Genomic DNA, 24,845 nt, shown 5'->3' with positions numbered 1-24,845 from the left:
CCTTGAACATCATCGTTTAACATACAGTAGGTGAGTCCTTGCTTTTCCCCTGAAGCATCAGAAACTGGCTGTTCTGAGATAAGTGGTCAATAGCATCTCTGATTTTCTATGAAGAACTTCAATGTTGACTTTCAAAAGGCTGTGACTTAAAATATTTGTTGTGTTGCATGAACTACTTGTCTAGAAGGCTCAAAAATATTATTTTGTAGGCACAGGCTCAGTATGTATATATGAATAAACTGGGAAATCTGTAAGGGTCTGATATATACATTGAGGATGACAGGTTAATGGTAATAGCTATGTCATACTTCAGAGGCCAGGAAGAAGAATTTTTTTTTTTTTTTTTCTCTTTTATATCTGGCATATTCTCAGTTAATAGGTGCTCACTGTCTGCTAGTGATGCAGTGTCCTAGTGTTTTCTTCAGTGTCCTGAAAGGAAGAAAAATGTGCTATTTCTGATTTTCTACCATAGAGATCTTCACGGTTGTAAAGGTCCCAGTTTCCCAATAGACATGGAAATGGTGTTCTACCAACTAAAAGGTGTGCAAATTTATTTTAATGAAATAAATAAATTAAAATAAAAAAACAAAAACCTCAAATAGTCCTTACTTTAATAAGGTAGGTTTTACTCTGTCAGGTGAAAACCTCTTATAATTAATTCCATAGACTCAATAATTATCATGACTCGGTGTAGCTTGGTTGAGATTTGGAGGTAAAAGTTACATGGGGCAAGCTTGTAAAAATACAGGAGCATACTTAATAAAGACCTGTCTTTATAATTGTGTGTCTGTGTGAATGAGTTTATGATGTTTGAATAACTTGTAATTGGAATTTCTTGGCATGGTTTTTTTGTTTTGTTTTGTTTCTGTTTTCTTCTTCACAAGCATTTAATTTCTCCTGTAATGGATTATAATTTTATCTGTGATTCTAGAACAATGCCTCTTCTCTCGCTCAAAAAAAACAAAAAACAAAAAACAAAAAACTTTCATGAAGGAATCAAAATGACAATTTAATTCAGTGAATAAAATAAATAATCTGAGTATCCAAAATACTGTATCTGATAACCTAAACTTTCTCTTAGCATTCTCCCAGTTACTTAGTTTACATACAAGATTAGAAGCAGTGCTCTATTTAACCCTGAATCTTCATGAAACCTCTCTCCCAGAGGACTGCTTTTTAAGACAAAATATCCTCAAATTTGAGAGTCTTTTGATAACTATTAAAACACTGCTAGCTGACTAAATAAGATCTGCCTTTGATCCTGCGTCCACAGATGAGCAGTTATGGCTTTTACCATCCTTAAAGACAAGGAAATTGCATGCTGAATACCTGTTTCTACTGAATAATCTTCCATGATTTGGTACTAATTAGTGTGTTAAATTAAGTTTCTGCATCCTGCCTTTAATAACACTACTTACTGAATCACCTACTAGGAATCTTAACCTAGCAAATAAATGTTGAAAATCTTATTAATCATGTAACTGTCTAGCTGATTTTCGTTAATTACAGGGAAAAGACTTTGTTTTTACTATACCAGGTAGGGCCTCATAGTTTATAAGATTATTTTTCATCTAAATATGCATCTTTGATTAATGAAAAATAGTTCTTCACCACAGAGACTTGTTTTGTTTGCACTTAAATGAAACTTTTCAGTCACATGTGTTTAAGTGTGTTCAGTAGTGGTGAGTTTATTTCAAATCAGCTGCTTTTGTTTATCTGAGTCAAGCTGTTGACTCTTGAGAAGTTACTGCATCTAAGAAGAATTAATTTCTGATTGTTAAAGTCCTTAGTTCTGTATTTCCTCTTAGAAATCCAAAAATGCTCCTGAATTGTTTTCCCACTTCGCTCAGGATAGGAGACTAAAAATTCTTGAGGTTAGAAATACTTCACCCTAAGAGCAGCGGACTTAAATTAAAAATGAAATTTCTGAGTGTAATAGCTTTTGTGATGTATTGAAAGTGGGACCTTTGAAGAGAAAAATTGAAGGAGAATGAGCTATTTATATTTTTATTATTGAAAAATGTGAACAATACAGATACTATTCTGGAAGAAATCATGCAAAATTTAGCATAGCCCGCCCAGTATGTCTGCATTTGGAGTTCTGATAAGGGCCTGGTCCAAGCTCTCTTCCGCCTAGCAAATCAAAAATTGCATCTGCTGCTGAGCTTCTTTGTGTACTTCCATAATCTGAGATCTTACTAGGGGACTTGAAAAATAAAAATAAAAATAAAAAAAATGTAACCTAGATCTGTTGTTTTACTTTGTTACTGTTCATTTGGATACAGATTTTTGAGAGCTGTTCAGGCATAACAAAGTGTACGAACCACAATTTTAATATTGTATATTCTATTCATTTGTAGCTTTTCCTTTTTCTAAATCCAATTGTAATCTATATCTCAAACCTCTTTGTCATGAATTACCATTTTCTGAATGTTGTTTTGAAATTCTGTTGCCAATCTGTCCCTGATGGTAAATTATTATCAGTTGGAAAATGATTAGCAATGTGCTTAAACATCACCTGCCTTCCTAGCTAATTAAATAGCTTAGTTCTGACCTGCTTCTCATTTGGTGAGAACAGCAGGATGGCTTCAGAACAAAAAAATAATGAACATCAAACCATTGTAATTCAACAGTATAGACTGCTAAAGCCACTGTTTGAGACCGAAATGCCATGCTTCTGATGTTGGTACATCTTAGGAAAAATAAATACATATAAGAAAGTAAATTGAACTATTTTTTATTTTCGATTTTTTTTTTTAAAAAGAAGAGTCCCTGGATTGTGGTCTCAGAATGGAAAAGCAGTGTTTTAAGTGAAAAAATAAAGATGAATATAGTGTTGAATAACACAGCGATTATTGAAGAGAATGCCCCTATGAAGCAACAACGTGCTTGAGATCTGTGATCTTTTGTGACTTTTTTAATGAGTCTCTGATGTTCACCTTTCCTAGCAATCCAATAAGAAATTTGGAGTAACTCCTTGAGCCACTGTTGTCACTCACTCGTATGCACTAGATGGCTATCACAAAATAAATTGGGCTAGCTGTATTTGTGTCCAAAGGTGATTTTAGTCAATGCATTTTGTTCCTGCTTTTAGATTCCATAAAGTATTCTCCTTACTTACAGAGTGTGCATGCTTTGCTATCTATCCTGAGGTGAAGAAGTCCTGTTCATTGGAAGAATTAATTTTATTTTTTATTTTTATTTTTATTATTATTTTTTTTAATTTTTCTTCTTTGGTCCAGTTTGTTATTATGCTTCACGCAGATGCTTTGACATTTTAATTACTTATATCTAAACATGTTTATTTACATTCCCGTCTGTTAAATGCAAGTCAATAAATATTATTATTAATTTACTAAGTGAACCTAAAAATGGACCTTTCTAAGATGTCTGAAATCCCCTTTCCAGCCCTCAATGCACCTATGGACTGTACTATTTCTGCCACTGAATTTCTACAAGTCTTTCGAAGTTTTTCATAATGCAGTGCATACTTGCAAGATGAAAGAAGATGAAAAATAGTAGTGTGTGATATATTCCAAACAGCAGTTGTTAAAGAATAAATGAGACTTTAGATAGCAAGATCTTAGAGAAAGTATTTCAGTGTTAGTGCTATAGTAAAGGTTGTTGTATACTTTCTCTTAATTGGAAAGTGGGCCTAGTGAACATGTATGTCAATGGAAAACTGAGGTTTCCAAGTTGGGCTAGAATGGATGCAAAAATCCAAGGAACCTGAGCAATCTCTCTCCTTAGAGCTGCATCAAACTCTCTGTTTTTGTGACTTTTTTTATGGTCAAACCTTTTCTATTGAGGGTTGGTGGGGCAGAATTCTGTTTTGTTGGAAAAATTCTATGCCTAGAACTCAGTTAAGCATAAATATACATAAGCCTCAGTTAAAGTAGATGATTTAATATATTCCACATCTAAAGCATCCCATAAACATCTAATTAATCAGCTGAACAGTTCTTCAAAGTAGGTAAGAATTATGCTTGTTTTAGAAATGGAGAAACAGTAGCAGAGGGATTATACAATTTGTTCAAGGTCGAACTCCAAGCCTGCGTAGAAGCCAATTGCTCAAAGCTTTGTTTCTTAATCCATTATAACCATCATAAAACCAGCTTCTCTTCATCACCCGCAAAGACATGGAAAAGTATGCTATAGAAAAATCTTATTTTCTGAGCCTATTTTTTTTTTTTTTCTGTATATAAAGAAGTTAATGAATCACTTGGATTATGCAGTTCCATAAATGAGTTTTATGAAAGATTCGAAGTCTTTCCTATGCCTTTTGTCAAAAAGTGCCTTAAGAACTCTGCCCTACCATGCCCTACCCGTCATTTGTGATGTGCTCTCCTCAGCTTAAAAGCATGGCTGTTGCTAATTACAAAAACCTGTTTTAAATTTTAAGCCCCCTTCACTCCGTTTTGCCTTAACAGCTAGCTAAGAGATGATACTGTTACAAACCAGTAACCCTGAAAATCACTTTATGTTTAAATATTCATGTACAACTGGCTGGAAATGGGAAAACGTGTTAGACTACATACCTATATTAATTCTACATCATAGAGTTAAAAATATTACGTGAAAAATAAGGTTTTACCCTTCCCATTGCTCTGTCTTGTGAAGATATCAATAACTGTTCTGGTTTCATTGAGAGAATACATGCGCTTGACTTGGCTTTCTGTGGTAAATTTTCCTGAGAGTTAAATATAGAAAAATAAATTTAAAAAGCTAATATTAAGATGAATTTCAGGCTTAGTTTTATTCTTTAAAAGAAATTATTTAAAATCCTTTTAGTTCCACTGGATTCAAGTCTTACACAACTGACAACTTTGGAGCCTAATTAAGTTTCAGTCAGAGGCTATTTTACCTTGTCTTAATGTCTCTGATTACACGGAACATATTTGTGGAGTAAAGTGTATTTCTGATTTAAAGGGTGTAATGGAACAAATAGGTATTATATAGTATTCCTCTTCAAGGTAAACTGGGATGGATAATTTAATTTCCAAGGCAACAAATTATCTTATCATGAGCGAACAGGCAATTTCTTCCCTGCAATAAACTAAGTAGGGACAGACAGCTCTAACCAGATGAAATCATTATTCTTTTTAAAGCAGAAGCATTGAATAAAAGTAATTTTCTCAGTCTTAGTTTTACAGTAAAATGTAGCTCGTGAAATGTAGCTAAGACACTGTGGTGTTAGGTAGGAGCAACAAGTTTAACCCTTTTGATGGGAAAAGATAAAGAGTGTTATATTATATAGATGATCAAAGGAAAACTAAGCACACATATACATAAAGAACGTGTATGTGTGTGTATATGTGTATGTATAAATAAATGTGCATGTGTGTGTGAGCACGCTCCAAAAGTAATGCCTCCCATTTTATTATGTTGGCCCATGATATCAGAGACAGTTGGTGGTGGTGGGAATAGAAGATAAACCTTCCCACCGGTATTTCGTTGCACTTTGTTTCTGAATGAGAGATGGCAGCAGAGAGGCAGTCTGAAAAATGATGTTTGGCATGGAAATGCACAGTGCAAAGGTGCATAATAATATAATAAATAATAACGTTTGGTAGTCGAGAATGTTCTTTATCAAATAATGTTATTGTGCTTTCTTTATCTGTTGTATGGAAATAATTAGGAAACACTATTTTTGGAGAGTGTGTGTGTATTTATATATGACATATTTAATTAAGAGAGCAAGGATAATACTACTTCTTTGCTATATATTTTATACTAATTATGTGTACTTGTACATATATGTGTAAATATATATTATTTAGTCTACAAATCCTTACACAGAGGTCAGGTTTCTACCAAGATAGGTGAAAAAACTGTACTACCAAAGGATTATAAGATTTGGGAATGCAAACAAAATTATATTGCCACCCATTTTTATTTCTTTTTCTGGCAAAATCAAGTTCAGTAGCACCCTTGCTTAGAGCCTTGTTACTTTCCTCCCGCAGAACTTTATTATTGCCTAGGTATGCATTGACTTTGAAGGGCTGATGATTGCATAAAGCAGAGGTTTTTTTAAAGCCTTTAGTGCTTTTATTTTTCGTTTCATGACTAAAAATGCATCTCTTGTAGATTTGTGATGGTTTTCTTCAAGAAAGATGACAAATTGTTTATGGATAGTGATTTACATAAAAATGCAAAAAAGTGCAGCGTATAGCCAGAACGAGGGTAAGGTTTTTTCTGCCTTGTTTGCCTCTAAGCAGGAAACTGTGGCATTGATTGATGCCATACTCTGAGCATTCTTCATAATTCTTTTTCCTTTAAAATAGACAAACACACACAAAAACAAAAAGCAAAAACAACAACAACAAAAGACCTTGTAAGAATCCTCAGTATTTGCACAATGCAAAAATGCATTGATGAATTGGCACTCCTAATCAAAGAACAAAAATTAATTATCCTCAAGTGATACAATGCATCCTGTATTTCTATGAATTTAATAATTTTATTTCTTTCTTATTATGATTGACAAAAAAAAAAAAAAATCATGCTTATTGAAGTGCTAGTTATAATGTTCTTATCTGAGCTGGGACAGGATGCTTGCTCTTAATCACTAATACTATAGAAAAGCATTGTGTGGAAGCTGGCTTTTTATTTGTTTGGATCAACAGCAATAAAAGCCAGCACTGATCACTGCTGGTACTCATTTTCATATTAGGTTTTAGCCATAAGTTAGCAACATTTAAATTATCTTGGCTTAAAAACTGAGCTGTTTAACTTAAATCTGCAACATTTAGGAAATGCCACAAATAAGATTGCCTGTGTAACCATAATTTTAACTGCTGTGCATATGTCCATTTCAGTAAATTTTTAAAGTGGACATACTATTCCTTGAAACAGTGGAAACTTCAGTCTTTAAAATGTCTGCTTTGTTGGTTGTAAAGTAGAAAGACACACAGAAAGACTGGAATCCATGAAAACAAAGTAGTGTCTGTGGGTTATTGGAAATGAGTAAAGAAAAAAAGAGATGCTTTGGAGGGAAAAAAAAAAAAAAAAAAAAAAAAAAAAAAGCCAGGTAGGCAGGTAAAGGAAATGTGTGAAATTATTGATGGAAAAATTTATTATGATTGTAAAATAAATCAAAAAATGTAATTTTAAAAATCCAAGTGGCTGATGGGACATTTTGAAGGCTACTGAATCTGTTTTTAATAATCTTAAGGGCTGAAAATCACCACCTTTAAAAATCATGGATGTATTTATCGCGTATTTTTACCTCAATCTCTTTGTCCAACAGTTCTTCATTTTAAAGTTGATGATAGTGATTGCTTTCTCCACTCCCTGCTTTCCCTTGAGACACACTGGGGCTGCCGAGGTTTTCTATGTTCTCTGGTGCCATGTCCAGCACTGCACCTGTGTCTTGGCTATCTGACAAGTGGGCAGCCATTCCAGTGAGTCATAGCTGTCTGTGGGTCCCCCTGGCCTACACTTCACATTATTTAAAAATAAATTAATCAGCAAACCTCTTCAGATTTTCTTGGGGTAGGTGAGAAATCTTCTGGAGCTATCGGCTATTCCAGAAGCTGGCTAAATGGTCTGCTGTAGTCTGAGAATAGCTGTTATAATCTGAGAATTTGTGTGAGAACAGGATGTGCATCATCCTTCTCTTGGCAGTCTGAAACTGGCGTTGTCAGACACATCTACAAGCTTGCATTGTCTGGTTGCTTCCCTGTGTTGAGAATGTCCAAGTTTGACTGTTTTTTGAGGAATAACTACTTTTTCCCAGATACATTAATTACTTATCAGACTGAAATTTCAGTTCCCCAGTAGCATGAAAAAATTTCTGGACAAAGTACATGAATTTTTATGGAAATCAAGATCTAATATCACCATCCTCCTATCTGTAATAATGCAAGCAGTCATAAGCAATAGTAGAGAAGGCAAGAAAATGAAAAAAACTTCTCTAGGGTGTCTACCATCCATCCTCTATTGACTTAATGGGCACCCATGAGAGAACGCCTGAACCTGCAGCCACACACATGTTTTAGTAGAGAGATGTGTATGTTTATTTGCAATATTAAATCTGATGTTTCCTGTCTGAAGAAGGTATTGTTGTTGTGTTTTGTTTCGTTTTCTTTTCTTTTTACAATAATGAAATGCTTACTTAATGTATTTATGTCTGTAATTGCGTTTAGAGTAAGTACTTGCTAATGTGAATATGTGATGAAGAAAGGCTGTGCTCCTGAAATAGGTATGCAGAGAATCCAGTCTAGATAATTATATGTCCACATAATTTAAGGTTAATAATTATCATTTACTCACTGAGGTTTCGATTAAATTTTAACAAAGGTCGTTGATGCTCGGTTTATCAAGTGGATTAGTCGTGATCCCACCAAAAGGGTGAAGATCATAAGTAGCTCTATCGCTGATCACCAGGACCTTGAGGCTCCGTTTGTCTACTTTACTTGATAGGTTTTCTGTTAACAGTGCAACCTGAGACTTCATTATCATTGAATTTTCTGACAACTTCAATTTTGGTAGTCTTTATTAATTTATATTATTCCACTAATGAAATTTCACCAAGAGCAACTGAAATGTTCTAATTATTTTGCACCAGATTTTGATCATATTTTGAGCCTATGTAATTGCCTCAGATTTACTCTATAATTGAGATCATAATTTGACCCAATATGTTAATGACTTCAAATTGTTTCATCCTTTTTTATGTTTTAATGAAGATTTGTAAATGGGGTCACCTACTTGCTCATACACTCATACGGAAGGGTGTTTCGTTTGTTTGATACAAGCAGTCTAGGGAGTGTCTGTGGACAAAGACCAACTTGAATGTCACTAACTGCTGTCACAAAGGATGTTTAATAGAGAGATAATATATGAGAAAGAGGAATAAGCAAGCTGTTGGCAACAATGAAATCAAAATTCAGCCAAGACATGTATTTTGGCAGCAGGAATTTATTTCAAGTGGAATAAGGCTTCAGGATCTCAACAGTTCCTAGTAAATGACAGCAATAGTAAGAAGCAGGAGAGATTGCCGTTAGGGGTGAAGAGTACATGAAGCACACACTCCTGAGATGTACAGGTAGTGACATAGCTGCTATCTGTTTAAGGTATTAAAAATGATCCCTTTCTAATGGGGAATCATAACCGCCAGTGACACCAGCGCTAGCCACAGGTGTATTTTGTAACCTGCCATTAGAGGGGTGGAATAGCGTTTGCATTCTGGGTTATTTCCTTTGCTTTTTATTATTATTTGCTTTTTCCAATGGCAAATTGGAAATCACAATAAAAATACATAGCTACTCTGGAAAAGAAGAGGCAGAATCTGAAGTTCCCTTTCTAGCTGAATAAACGTGTATTGTCTGGAGTTATATCCATTTGTGCTATTCTCCTTTTGTACTAAGAATCTTCCACTCGAGAGAAGAGATGTAGGGAAAGAAAATCACAATTAGTGATGAGCAGTGTGTGCTTGCAGCCCAGCAGGCCAACAGTATCCTGGGTTCCATCAGAAAAGTGGTGGTCAGCAGGGTGAGGAAGGCAATTATTGACTTCTATTCTGCCCTTGTGAAGCCCCAGTACCGTATCCAAGTCTGCGGCCCACAACACAGGAAAGATGTGGAGCTTTTGGAAAAGCTCCAAAGGAAGGCCATGAAGTTGATCCAAGGGCTGAAGCACCTCTACTATGGAGATAGGGTGAAAGAATTGGGATTGTTCAGCCTGGAAAAGACAAGGCTGCGGGGAGACATCATTGCCGCCATCCATTATTTAAAAGGAGTTTATAAACATGAGGAAAATCAACTTCTTACATGGGTAGTTAGTGATAGGACGAGGGGAATGATTTTAAATGAAAGGAAGGGAGTTTTAGATTAGATGCCAGGGGGAAAATTTTTACTGAGAAATTGGTGAGGTGCTGGAACAGGCTGCCCAGAGAGGTTGTGGATGTTCTGTTCCTGGTGGTGTTTAAGGTGAGGTTATACAGGACTCTCTGCAGCCTGATCTACTACTCAGTCAAGCAGCTGGCAACCCTGCCTGTGGCAGGGGAAAGTTGAAGTCAATAGTCCTTGAGTTCCCTTCTAACCCTAGCCATTCTATGGTTCTTTGATTCTATGATTAGTGTGACATCTACTGCATTTTGTGTAGAACCCAATTCTAACATAACTACCATCTGGGGACCTTTAAAGGACATAGTTTTAAGAAAGCTTAATTACATGAGAAAATACTGGAATTGTGATGTACCTGAGTTGCGTTCTCAGTAAACAGAATAATTGTAATGATTTTAGATTAAGAAAGAGGTACCTAGAAAGTTTAGAATCTGTACAGTGAAGTGTATTTATTCAGGGGGAAGATCTTATGCTATAAATTTGGACTTCGGCTCTTATCATCACGCTCAAGATACCAGGGCAGTGTGTGAATTCTGCAGTGACTTGCCAAGAGTTACGCAGGAGAATAACCTTTGTAGATCCTGATCCATGCCTTTTGCAAAGGTTTGTAAATTCTGTAGACTTTATGCTCTTGTGTGCTTTCTTATGTCCCCAGAGAAAACAGGATTGTGTTTTAATTTTTTTTCATCCTCTATCATTGTTTTGTGTTTGAATGTTTTGAACTAGATTCAATGTGACTTCAGAAGCTGATAGGCCTCAATAAGACCATCTAGTTTATCCAGACATGTTTTTTTTTCCACATTTTTTACTGTCTTTTACCCTATAGCAACAGCTATAGGGTAGAAGCTACAGCTCTGCATTAATTACTACTTACGATACCTCAAGAAACCAAATAAGTTATTTTCTTTAAAATAAAAAAAAAGAAAAGAAAGGAAATGTAGCTTATTTTATGTTTCTTAGATTCTCAGTCACCAGGGCAAAGTGTTGAAGATATGTCCAGTTACTTCAACAATCCTCTGATTTAATTGATTTCAAATTACTGAATAATAATATAATATATATATATTATCTATACATATGTATGTGTGTATATATATATATATATATATATGGATCAATCTTTGCTAAGATTGGGGCTGAATATCTGCTACTCCAGTAAACCTACAGAACTATTTCGCAAGGAGTCAGTAGTTGAAATGATCTATTTTCTGGAACAGCAGTACTTCACCCTTAACTGTAACAATTCAATGAAGTCAAAATGGAGTCTGCAGTGGGATCAACATTATCCTCACTGAGCTGAAGAGAGTGAACTGTTTTTTTCATCTTACTTACGTCTCTCATTCTGCTTATGTGAATATGTGAGGCTTTATGATTAAACAACAGGCCTGGGAGTTTGAAAGTTTGTGTTGTATTCCCCATTCTGCCACAAAGTTGACAGCAGGATGTATAGCCTAGCTTACAGAGTTTATGCTTATAAGATCATTATGATGTGTGCAATTGAATACTTAATTTATGCACATAGACGTAACAGTGACCATACACGTTAATAAGATATTTGCAGATGCAAATAGCTAGTTATGCATATAATAGACCAACAGAAACTTACAGTTGTTGCAATTATGCCCACAAACTACTTGAATGCATGAACAGGCACGTTATGAAAAACAGAATGCTGGTAATTCTTTTCCTTTTTAGCATTTTTTAGATCAGAATAACACTATTATTATTCTTATACATAATGATGCTTGGCTTACTAACATTTGTAATGAGCCTTAAGGCTATTAAATAGAAGGTGCTAGAGATCAACAATCTTTTATTTGTCTATATCATGGCCAATTTATTTCATAAATTTCTTCCTATGTATAATCTTGAAAGTTTACTTATTGTTTGATTCACGCTTGTAGTACTGAGTATCACAGAGCCTGTGTTTGTTGGATTGTACTTCTCTAATCCCTGAAAAGAAAAGAAGAAAGTGTGAAGATAAAATGAAGCTACTCCTTCAGTGCTTTAAAAATCTTTACTTAGCTGAGCTATACTGTGGTGGGCAGGATGCAACTGAGTGTGGAGGACATTTGTTTGCTTTGTAACTTCACTGTGATCCCTCAGGCACTTCATGTACAGCCTAGCCTGCATGATAGAGTAGCAGCAGGGGAGAAAGTGAAGGCAAACACAGGATGTCAGAAAGAAGTCTTTAAAGTAGATGTTCAGATAGCTGAAATATTGAATATCCTGTTTGGGGATTGTCTTTCAGGGAAGAATCAAAACCAGAATGCTCTGCCCAAGAAATCACAAAGTAGTGCCAAGTATTAAGTCTAGCCAGCTGCATATGAGAGATCTTTGTACCTAAGGAGGGTGTTGATTCAGGAGATTTAAAGCCACAGATTTTTCATTCTGTGTGTTCTGAACAATAGCGATTTGTGAAGCAGTACTTCCATGCCTTCTTTGAGATGGCCTAAGTGTTATTATATCCTACCAGAGAGAATGATTTTGAATTAGTTACAACTCAGTAATTTCCACCCAGGTCATTCCCTTCAATTGTTGCAATTGAGAGCTAGATGTGTTTTCATCAAACATTCGTTCAGTGATGTCAAATTACAAGCAAATGTTAAAGTAATTTTCCTGAAGAAAATAAGATAGCTCAAACAAAACTGTTTGCTTAATGGCATGAATTTTTAATTATGTATTCTGAATTATTTCCAATTAGGGCTATATTTCAGGACAGATGACCTTCCAATATTTTCTGTGTATCTGGAATACAAACTAGCTAGGCTGGAGGATGTGGCACATCTTTGAGGCACTTGTTATAGAAATGGTGAGACAGAGGGATCTGTGCTTGGAACTCTTCCAGTGGTAAAGGGCATTTATACAGATTCCAACAGCCAGACCAGGTACTGTCATACAGCCATAGCTGTACTAATTTCTCAATTACTAAGACCGATGGTAATTAATTTTACACTGAAATTTTCAGAATATGTATCTTCTAGTTTGAATTTGTTAAGTTTGTAGCTAAGTTTGTAGCTGGAACTCTGCAAGAGGTAATAGTCAATTAGTCAATTCTTTTTTTTTTTTTTTTTTTTTTTTACTAACTACTTGTAATTGGGCTCAAAGTGAATAAACATAGACTTCCAAAAGTAAGAATTAAATATTTTGATAATTTTGAAGTGGATATTTTGTCTAGTTTTCTAAACATTCATTTATAGGAAAGCTAACCTGAAAGCTTGTACAATAATAAGTTTTTTTTTGTTTTTTGTTTTTTGGTTTTTTTTTCATATCTGAAGAATTTGGATATCACTGTTTCGTAGCCTCAAAATTGGCCTTAATATGTGGATCTTATTCAGAATGTAACCTTTTTTCAGTAGTTTCTATACTGAAATAAGTCATTTATACTATATTTTCAGTAACATAGACAATTTCAGTTCCAGAGAAGTCACTGTGTTTCCTGTGTTTTATTTAGGAGGTTCTGCATACTTGAATGTTTTGTGAGGGTTACAGCGGTAACAGTGGGGATGCAGTCAGCAATAGCAGGTTAGAAAGTATCAGCTTTGTGCTGTGTTTTCTTTTATTTCAGTTTTAAATTATTAAAAAACAAACAAACAAAGAAATTTAGTAAGTAATTAAGCATAACTGGATTTTTTAACATTATTGTTGAGGCAATTTATAGGATTCACTTTGTGCTCAATCCATGTGCTCTCAAGTTCTTAGGCTGTAAAAATCTATGTATGTTCATCTTAGATAAAACCAACTAATCAAAAAGGAAATGAATTTTATTTTTTAACTATCTCTTGTTGACAAAAATACTTATTGGAATACTTGGTAATGTAGAAATTGGATAGGCAATATATATCAATTTTTTATTTTATTTATTTTTTATGTCAGGAATCACGATAAAAGTTTGTACACGGGCAAGAAATAAATGACAAGACCTGAATCCAAGAAGAAAAATTAATGACAGGAATCTCAGACTTTACGACTTTTGTCTATTTTTCACAAAATAAAAATACAAATAAAATGAACCGAAACTGTGGATCCTAACCCCTCTGACAGCACACCATAGAATTCATGAGCAAGTGCAAGATCTGCAGCTTGAGAGAATCTCTTGCACAAATACAGAAGCCTTGTTTATGTAATTTTGTGAGGTGATGCAATTAAGTTGAAATGTACTTAGTCTAAATATTACAAATATGCTTTTCTGTGTACATGACACTTTTTAGAGGACTGTAACAAGACGGTTTAAGTAGCAGACAGCACCTGTTTGTATTACAGTAATAATTGGCTTAAGAGGCAGGCAATATTAGTGAACATTTGTCTGTGCTCTTTAAAAAATGTCTTCAGTCCCAGGAAATGTGCTTGCTCCTGCGTTCATTTTTGTAGTTATTATGCACACTGCCATTTGCCTACCAAAGGAAGATCTCTTTAGAAAGATTATTGCTCAAAAACATGAGCATTTGAAGAGGAAGGAACATTTCCATGGCAGGCGCTGGTGACGTCATCTCAGCAGGTAGTGACATTTTGAATGCTTGATGACATTTCCTCTTGTAAATAGACAAGGGAAGTCAGTAGGTGCAGCATTGCTTTACCTTTCATAAAATGTCACTGCACTGAGGACAGTGAAAGAGCTCCTGTATATTATTTTATTGTTTTTTGGAAGCAGAAGGAAATTACACCAAGAGGCTTGTAGCATCCTATATTTTTCTTTCACTATTTGCCAAGATTGCTCTAAAGAAATACCAATGAACTTCAAGTGCACGCATTGTTAGTTTTTATAACAAATAGTTCTGTTACTTAAATTCATGCCTCTTTACACTTTAATACTTCTAACTTGAGCTCATAAAAAATACGTATTTTACAATCTTACCATCTGTCCTCCATGATTTACTTAAAAGAAAAAAAAAAAAAAACACCTGTTATTAGCACCTACAATTTCTTTTTATCTCTTTTGTGCACTTTTTTGCATCTGAACTTCTGTATCACTGATAATTAAAATAATGCTTTTAGTTTTGGTCCCTGCTCTTTTTGGCCGTCACTTGCCTTCATTCCTCTTGCACCCTGATATTCCCTGTGAAGAGAAATATTGTTGTGGTGCTCAGATCTTGCATTTTTTCCTGTACTGTAAACATCTTGGGATTTCTGTGATTATAGATCACAGAAAAGAAAATGGAATTATTCTGAGTGTAGTTATCCACAAGAGAAAACATACAAGATCTGCCATGTTGTTTTTTTTTCTTAGAAAGCTGACCCCAGCGTAGGTTTATGCATTCCACTGAACTCTGAGTCTAATGGAAAAACATTTCAGAAACAGTTCTGTGCAATGTTTTGTTTGTAAAATGCATCTCCTGTATGACATCTGTCTTTCCAGTCTGAGATGTAACCAGCTGGTTTTCATCCAGTTCTGTGTTTCTGCCAGCTACTCAAAGCAGTTGGCACAATCTCTGTCTATGTCTTATGAAAAAAACAGAGTAGAAAAAAATATAATCAGCATGTTAATAATATTTGTAGTACAGAGTCATTAAATGATCATTCCCAGCGGTTTTCCATCAAAACTGAATTGAACCCATGGATTATTATAAACTCAGAGGACATTTTCGATGTGATTATTTAAGAAAGCCTTAACAAATTTTGTCTTGTAAGATTTGTCTAAAGACAAGCTAATGCAAGATAGAAATATCCTATTTCACCATATCAATACCAGAGAATTACTAGTGTTGGAAAAGACCTCTAAGATCACCCAGTCTGACCACCGACCTACCACCAGTATTTCCCACTAATCCCTGTTCATCAGTACAACATCTAAACGTTTCTTAAACACCTCCAGGGGCAATGACTCCACCACCTCCCTGGACAAGCCCGTTCCAGCACCTGACCACTGTTTTGGAGAATGTTTTTCCAAATGTCCTACCTGAATTTCCCTTGATGCAACTTGAGGCCATTCCTTCTGGTCCTATCACTAGTTATGTGGGAGAAGAGGACTGGTGCTCCCTTAGGGTGTCCTTAGCCTCCTCTTACATATGTAAACACTTCCTGATCACCTGCTGCACAGGCTTTCATGTTTTGAACTGTTTCATCACTGTGATGCCGTTAAACAGCAGCTGGAAAGGGCAGAAATGAGATGCTACTGTGGCCATCTCTGTGTTTCTCGCCACTTGCAGATATGCCCTGTGTCTTTCCCATTGTTGCTTATGATTTCATTGCTTTCTTTTCCAATCCGAGCTTTTCTTCTGTGCTATTAATCAAACGGCTGACAGCACTCTTTCCTGCTGTCCATCCTTTGCCTCATATTTATGCCTCTAAGTTTTCTTTTACCAGCTGATGATCTATGAAGTTTTATTTTCTGGTCTTCGTAGGCCAGCAAAAAGCTCTTCCAGTTCTCTTTTTGATTCTGTAACAAGGACCAGGTGTGATGAATTTGATTGACAAGGTACTATCTTGGTTTTTCCTTTCTCAGCTCACTCCAGAAAATAATCTGTGTACCCGCAGACTAGATTTCTATGACCTTCTTTTCTGATTTTTTGATTATTTTATGAAAAGGGCTGTTTGAGTCATCTGTATAAATGAAATTTTCTATGCAAAAAATAGACCTTTGGCAAATAGATGTGTGTGAATGGGGAGAAACTGTGGTCAAAAATAGAACCAGGTGTTTGGCACACATCAAGTCTAGATGAATAGCCAGAAGTTTGAGATATTTTTTTCTGGGTGATTGTCATATGTGTGGTTAAATAAATAGATGAATAAATAAATATGCAAGAGATTTTTCAACAAGAAATTGTTCATCACCACTTAGAGAAGATAGAAGAGATAAATGTCTGAATTGTCATATTGCATAGCTTGGAAGACTCGCTGTGATTAGCACAATTTATCCTCATCATGTTAGAGCGAGTCTGACATCAATATTTAAAAGGGCACAAATCATCTTCCAAAGATATGACTCTGTGAGTAAATTTTGCACCCACTCATTCTAAGTGGGCTACAAATCTATTCACATGTTCTTCATCACAACTGAGCAACAGCATATACTGCTGTTAAAGGAAGCTGAGTTGAAAATAGCTCCCAAAAAAAAAAGGTAGATTAATCTCCTGGAAACTCCCCACTGAAACATTCTAACATTAACTGACAGTTTCCCGTGATCCAGGTAATTTATTCATGAAACTTATGGAGGTTAATCAAAAGTTCATATAATTGTAATAAACAGAATACATAATGGACTAATCATGCAATTCAAGGCATTTTTTAATTTATTTGAAATATCAGATAAAAATAACTAAGAGGTGTGCCAGGAAGCCAGCAAATAATTTGGAAACTGATGAGCATGGCATACCTGCTGAACTATGAATAGATAATGTAATGTCTAAAATATATAGATAAATATAATAGCATTACAAGTGTTCTGCATGCCTATACTTTTTTGAAGGCTTGAAAATTGATTCTGAAACTCACATTGCCACCTCTTGTACAATCCAATTTCCAATTTAGCACTCAGAGCACAATTGTGAGGTATCAGTAAATGGGCCCAATTTGCCCTCTTCTAATGTTTGAGTGAATCTATTAATCAAAGTGTGTTGCTATAACGAATTTGTTCTTGCTTTTAACATGAAGTTAGAGAATGTAAACTTCTGAACATGGGTGCACTTCTATTTTGTTCAAGAAGTAGTCTGACTTTGACACTTCCTGGGGAAGTAAAAAGATCCATATGTTGCTGCTTGCTTATTATGACCCTTTAGTATGTGCACATGAGGATCTAGGACTGTACAATCTTACTAAGTGCATTAGACTGACCAGATGTGGGTGTAAATCGCTTTACCAGCATTAAAAAATGTGAACACAAAATAGGTATTTGTTTTCATTAGTTGTTTTCTTCCAAAGAATAATTTGCTAAAGATAGTAACAACAGAGGCTCAGAGTTCAGTGTAACGTGTGAATTGTTGATGACTGTTGTTGTTTTCTTTTCTTTTAAATGAGATGGTAGAAAAAATAAATGTTTATGTGCAAACACTTAGACACACAAAGACTGCATTTTCTCGTAAGTCCCTAGATAAAATAGATATGCATAGATATATAAAATTTATAAACTAAATACACACATCTATTGATGTATTGATCTATGTATGTGTGGGTATATATACAGGCGCATACTGAGTACTGATGAATGGCCAAGCACTGAAACAAATTGCCCAGAAGAGTTGTGGAGTCTTTTCCTTAAAAATCCTCTGAAGACAACTGGCTGTTGTCCTGGGCACCCTGATCTGGATTATCCCACTGAAGCCAGAGAGTGGACCAGGTAGACCCAGAGGTCTCTTTTAATGTCAATCATTTTGTGAATTTCTCATGTATGAGTAAAATATATGACCATTCATATGGGAAATACATTTTTTAATGCCTTATGTATTTTCCTTATACTGAAAATGTAATGTTTTACTTTGTTTCTAGGCAGTGAAAAATAAGGACACATGCAAAAATGTAGTAGACTGGCATGCTGCAGAAGAAACAACCTTTCTAGAAACATTAAAAGATCTGAAACAAAAACTTCCATTTTTAGAAGAAAAAATTGTTTTCGGCTCACACACAGCATGTGAGCAGATGTAATCCAATTTCCTGAAAAATCATGTTTTTGCAGGATAGGAAGTTAAACAGCCTAATAAGGAGCTCATTCATAAAGAAATATTAAACGTTTCATGGGGAGACATTTTTAAGACCTTGGCTGGAAGACTTTCAGCTCAACTCTTGCTTTAATCAATTTCAATCAAATTCAGTTATGTTTGGGGGAATCACTTCAAAAGCGCAAGAAATTTTTGTCTTTTGGCTTAAAAGTGATGAATGGCTTTTGGGTGTTTCCTTCTTAAAAAAAAAAGAGATTATCACCTCCGGTAACACCTTCACTTTCCAAGATTGCCTTGAAAGCAGTGTGTGAAGAAGCAGGGTGATTTTTTTTTCAAGTTAGAGGCCGTTGTGCCACAATTAATGGCTGGCTCTGTTTTGCTTGTGTGATACTAGCTGAAGTAGTGGTGGAGACCTTGTTTCAGCATTTTTTTCTCCAGCACTTGGCAGAAAATTTGGTAAGCTGAATCCTGGCAGGTAAAATCTTTTTTTAGAAGCTGACAGGACTTTTGAAGCAAGAGGATCAGCTCCTCTCTGACGTTCTTTTTTTTCTAATAGGCACTTTTACTTGAAGGCAATCAAATCTTTTCCACTCTGTACACAAGCTCCTTCCTTTCAGGCAAGTAAACTTTTTCCTCCCTCTTTATTTCCCCCTGGTAAGCAAACATAACCTAAAAGAAAAGGACAGATTAAAGCTGCTTGCTCATAAAACTCGTCTTCTTCCTATACTAGGAATTTGTCTTGTGACCTACTTCCTTAACACTGTTTGCTATTGAGCAAGGACAAAACCCAAATGTCATTTCACGACATAATCCACTGTCAAAATTGGCACTAGCCAGCAGGCCTGCTGGTGGTTGCTCACAGCTAACAACTGTGGAGTAGGCATAGAAAATGCATTTTTTCCACAGAATATGGTAAGTCAAGGTTGAAGAGTATTGGGAAGGAAGGGTGGGAGAACTAGTGCTGCCTCTGTCATGTCTCATATATTCTTGAGACTTACGTTTCCAGTACTTGTCAATGACTTGTCAAGCTAACATTCTTCAAAAACCTGCTGTTAATTGGTGTCACATGCACTTGCTATGTGTTTGTTTTGTGTTGTTTTTTTTTGTTTGTTTGTTTGGTTGGTTGGTTGTTGTTTTTTTTTTTTTGCAAAGCCAGTAGTGGTTTTATTACTTACCTGCTACTCTATTGGCTATGTCAATAAACAAGAATATACCTCCTTTAGAAGGTGATATTTTCCAGTTCATCTAAGTATCTGAGGAGAAACTGATGCTCTAGAGACTTTATATTGAGAAACAAAAAAAATCAAGTGTAAAAGTCTGGAATTATGAAATTAACAATCCTTTTGTTGACTAATTACTACCCTTTCACTGAGGCTTCAGATTGGAAGATTATTCCCTGTGAAGTCCAAAGTACATACAGCACAGTGCATCCTTTTTTTTATAAAATACATTGTGCAATAACAGTTAAAGAAATAAATAAATACAGTTCTCCCCCAGATATACCAAGTGAGAGCTCCTTGTAATATCAAAAGCTTTACAACTGAATTTTGCAGGACTTTGTTCTAAATCACACTGGGATAATGTGTAAAGCTGTCTGTGTGTTAGGATCACTGAAAGAGGGCTATGTTAACATGCTTGAGTTGACATCTGTTGCAAGGGTTTAAAAAATTAAATGCAAATGTCTGAAGTCAATTTTGAAATTAATATAACTTGAGGTGAAATTCTCTATGCATTTTTTTGTATTTTAATGGGAGAAAGAAAGCAAGGTTGTTTTTTTTTTTCACTCATCAGCATTGTTTCCTAGGCATTTCAAGTATTCTTGAGGTTATTGATTAACATTCATTGCTGAAAGCTCCTTTTTCTGCAGATCATGTAAATACTTCTGATTTTGTAGGCACAACCAGCTAAACAAAGATATTCCTTTGATAGGAGATGCATGTCCTATCTCATCTGAGGATGTTGATAGATGTCACTTAGTATCATGTCTCCATTTTCACATTCACGTAAAGAGCATAAAAATTATTATTATTTTTTTTCTTTTTTTAACATTCTTTTTGCTGGTATCTTCTTGGTAGTGATGAATCTGATCTTAAAAATTAATTGATTAAAAATACTGAGGCATGCCTGATTTAACATGCAAGGTATCTGTAGGATACCAAAGTGTGCTGAGCAGATGGGAGAGGAGCCAGGACTGATGGACGTGATTGGGTTTGTGTAGAATGTCATGATTATTATCAGTGCAGTGTGTCAGAGGACAGCAAGGCAGCTGTGTAAGGGCCTTGGGTAACTTCTTGGTTGTCAGGCACATAGCAGAATATTTTCACTGTACCTCTGAGCGCATATAAGATGTAGTACATTTCTTGAAGAATACCATGCATATTTAATTGGACTCCTTGCCTAGTGAGTCTAACATGTCATATCAGCTTTTATTCAGTGTCCTACACAAATCTCATATGTTGTTTTATTTTATTTTTCCTTTATTCTTGTGCAATAACCGGATATTGCTTTTTGTTTTCTTGCGATATTTGCTACAAATGCAACAGGTGAAAACAGACAATGTTATAGCTTTTTGCAGATGTTAGATAATGTCTCATGTGGGCCTGGTACCTAGAGATAATTACACCTTTTAGTAGATCTACACTGCCCGTTTTATTTCCTGTCACCAGGGGAATAATTATATGCTACTACCTGCCATTTCATGCTGTTTTATCAACTATTTCTTTTTTTTTTTTTTATGTACAATGAAACTGTTGGGACCAGTAACTTTTATTTCTTCCATTTATCAAAATATTTAACTAGCATACTCTAAGGTAAGTCATCATTAAATAATAGTTCAGGGCACCGCTGAGGTTAAGCCTAAATCATTATAGTTGTTTCTCTTGCTCCAAACTCCCCAGATCTCCCTCCTGGCAGTGCAAAAACCTTGACAGCTATGGGCTTAGGTCACACCATTTAGTATCAAGGAACTGTCAGATCTCATTTTCTTTTTGCTATTCTGCTCATTAGTCAAAGCAGATTCTTTGCTGCAGCAAGCCTGCATGCTGCATCCTAACCCAGTACATCCTTAGGAATCAGATCCCAGATGATCTGCCATACAGGGTGAAAATCTCAGTGCTCTGTCACAATAACCCAACTGTAACATCTTCCTGTATTTACTTTACACAGCTTGACAGTTTCAGAAGCTGCCATATTTAAAATGCCTTCAATTTCTCTTGCAGCTTTTTTTTTTTTTTTTTATAATTCCCTGAGGAATTAGGGGTTTTTCCCAAACCAGATATACACACATAGCAGTACTCTCAGTGGATGGCCAGTAGTTGAGTATGCAGTTGGTTCATGTCTTAAATAAATCGAAGACTCATCTATAATTATAAGATAAACAGAGAGATGTTCAGCTACAGAAAAATATTTTTCTATTTTCTTCATAATCTCTTTGTAAAATATGAGGAATTGAATTATAGTGCTTTATTGTAAAATGCAGTATTGCCAGATATGAAAAACACTGCATTAAATTCCTGAAATTTGTTAGTCTTTCACAGAGAAAAGTACACACCTGCTATATTTTTTTATTTTTTAGTATAACAAACTGAACAGATTAGTTTAGATGTAGATAGGTATATATATTTTGCATACAGAACTATTGCTAAAACACCAAGTCAAGCACAGATACGTTAGAAAATATGAGAACTAATATCTGCTATTATAAGTAGATTCAAAATCAGTCCCTTAGAAGTATTAATTATGGGAGTATGAATGCAGCATAGCTTTTTTCTTCTTGACCTTTTATTATTCCAAAATACTGAGTAGACTGTAAAAAGCTGAATCTCACCTGTTTAATAATATGTTTCGTTGTGATTTATCCCAGTCTTGCTCTACTACAATTTTTAGTCTCTGAGCAATCCTAGTGCAACCCTGCTACCTAAGGCTCACCTAGGACAAGCTTGCTTTTGACTTTCTGATGCTATGCGAGTGTTCAAGATACTATGGTGGAGGTTTGGCTTGTGCATTACTTGGGAGGACTTCAGCAGGATAGTCTTGTAGTTGGTACGCATCGTCAACAGTGTTGGTTTGCCTTTTGTTCCTTCTGCAATATCTTGTATCAAACCACTCCAAAGCCATCACTCATTTTTGTCTTCATAGTTCTCTGATAAGGAAGGACCTTCCCATTTTATGAGTAAAGGAACTTAAACTAGCAACTCTAATGGCAACAGTGCTCATTTTAGGGTGGCAACTTGAAAAGCCTGAATTATTTCTGTGATGTTATGTTCTTAGATTTTGTTAATTTTTAGAATATTTGAATCTGTTAATTATTTCTGATAGTGAATATCCAGGATCAGTTAAATACCTTAATAATATTGAGAAGATGGCTGGTATTCAAGGGGAAATGAAGGAGTCTGCTTAGAGAGCAGTAGTTTCTCTTTTTGCAATGCACTTGTTCTTAAATATGTTAGGACACACAGGCATTGCTATAAAGGCTGGAGTTCAAGAACTAAGTCAGTGCTGACTTCTACGCTGTGCCCTGACCACCAAAACAGTGGAGGAAAATGATGGCTGAAAGATTTACTACCTAAGAGCATTTCCCAGGTGTAAGGAAGTATCGTCTCTGAATGCAGTTATACAGGCTGTGTTTCTGTATCCTTTCTTGTATTTTGTCATACAAGATTCATTTTACAACTTCAGAATCAAAACCAAACCAAAACAAAAACAGCACAAAATATGCTTACATTTGTTTTGTTTATACTTTCCAGTGTTCTTTTAAGAGTCATTTTAGGATGATAATAGCCTTCATCAGAAGTAGCGGAAAGAATAGTTAAATCTATAGTTTTCCAATGAAACAGTTAAATCCTCCTCCCACTGAAGGAGTTTGTTATGTCATGAGTCTATGGATGTACCAGTTCCCAAAAAGACCAGCTATGCTCACTTCCTTCTTCCAGTACTTGTGGCACCACTTGAAACACGTGAGCTCACTATTTAACGTTTATGTAATGTTATGAAGAGTCTGTCATCCAAATCCATAATGACTTTTAATTATAGGAAAAGTAACTGCAAATTTGCATCTCTTATGTGATGTTGCATTTGAAATGTTGTTTGTGGTAGGTAAAGATTTACTGTTATTGTAATTCAAATAATCAGAATCTAATCACTGTTATTCTAGACCTAATTGTTATGGAATTGTTATAGAAAATATGGAATAATAATGCAGTTCATTTTTTTGCACGTGTTTCTTGGTTTCTGCCCAGTTTCATTGTACTGTGCTCCTCCCTTCCAAAGCTGATGCTGGGCCATCACAAGTCAACAGCATCCAGAATCCTTCACAGGGAGGAATAGCAGGTTGTTCATGTCAGTGGCATCCCTTTCTTCCCTCTTGATCCATGCGCTGAGAGTCATAGAATCATAGAATCATGGAATGGCCTAGGTTGAAAAGAAGTGATAATCCAGTCACCCTCCTCTTTCACTGATCTGCAGTTCCATGTGACAGCTGAATTTGCTTTACATGTTGCCTTGTATATATGTTAGATGCCATTTCTTTGTTTTCTCTGTTGTTTCCAAAACCAGATTTGCCCTGCTCCAGGTTTACGTCTCTTTTGCTGACCATGTATAGGTTGTCTACAGTTGCAGTTCCTCCCTGTCCTATCTCTGCTCTCTGATACCTACAGTGTCCTGGGCTGAGTCTTCTGTCTCTAGGTCCTAAAGCCACTGTATTCATACCTGACTTGGGTTCCTCTGCTCTGCCTTGTTTTGTTAGAGCCTCAAGAGTCTCATGCTCCATGAAATAACTTCTTTTAGTTGGTATCTTTATCAACGTGTCGTCGTAGCTCATGAAGATGCACAGAAATAAAATAAATTAGCCATTGACACCAGAGCTGCAGGAGGTTGAGAGGAGTTCAGGAAAAGCCGATCTGGCAGGCATCAGTCCTGAGGCTGTGCAAATTCCGTATGAAGCTTATTGCCTGTTTGGCTACAGCAATACTGTACTGCAGGGCTGCATGGTTACAGCACTTGATACTTTATTTTCTATTGTTAAAATATTTGTTTTTAAAGTTTCATTTTTTAAAATTAATTTTATCATAGAACTGTATCTAAGATACTATAAAGTATATGTACTATAAAAAGTATTCAACGTGCCATTTAATTTTGCTACAACAGCCGTAATCACTGGAATATCTTCAGTTGGGAGATAGCTGCAATTCAGTAAAAAATCTGGGCATGCATGCCTTGGTGTTCCTATAGTAAGAAAGAGTGTAAAAGGGCTGCTCCAAAAGCAATCCCTCCTGTTTTATTATGTTGGCCCGTGATGTCAAGGGCAGATATTGGTGCTTTAGCAGTAGTTTAGCTGAACCTACCTGTCAACATTCTATTACACATTGTTGCCATGTAACAAATGGCAACAGAGGGGCACGCTGACAGA

At 35.5% G+C, this 24,845-nt stretch overlaps 2 long non-coding RNA genes across 2 annotated transcripts in view; both read left to right on the top strand.

The window, feature by feature from the left end:
- The window catches only part of LOC128084289 (uncharacterized), a 102,594-nt gene extending 83,420 nt beyond the window's left edge, over positions 1-19,174 (top strand). Inside the window, exons 2-3 of the long non-coding RNA XR_008208438.1 lie at positions 17,968-18,132; positions 18,996-19,174. This is a non-coding gene — a long non-coding RNA (uncharacterized LOC128084289). The remainder of the gene's footprint in view (positions 1-17,967; positions 18,133-18,995) is intronic.
- The window catches only part of LOC128084291 (uncharacterized), a 224,677-nt gene that overhangs the window by 143,619 nt on the left and 56,213 nt on the right, over positions 1-24,845 (top strand). The window lies entirely within an intron of this gene.

This window comes from Tympanuchus pallidicinctus, unplaced genomic scaffold (assembly GCF_026119805.1).
Source record: "Tympanuchus pallidicinctus isolate F22 unplaced genomic scaffold, pur_lepc_1.0 scaffold26, whole genome shotgun sequence".
NCBI lineage: Eukaryota > Metazoa > Chordata > Aves > Galliformes > Phasianidae > Tympanuchus > Tympanuchus pallidicinctus.
The sequence above is the reverse complement of the archived record's forward strand: the minus strand, read 5'-3'. Positions and strand labels throughout refer to the sequence as shown.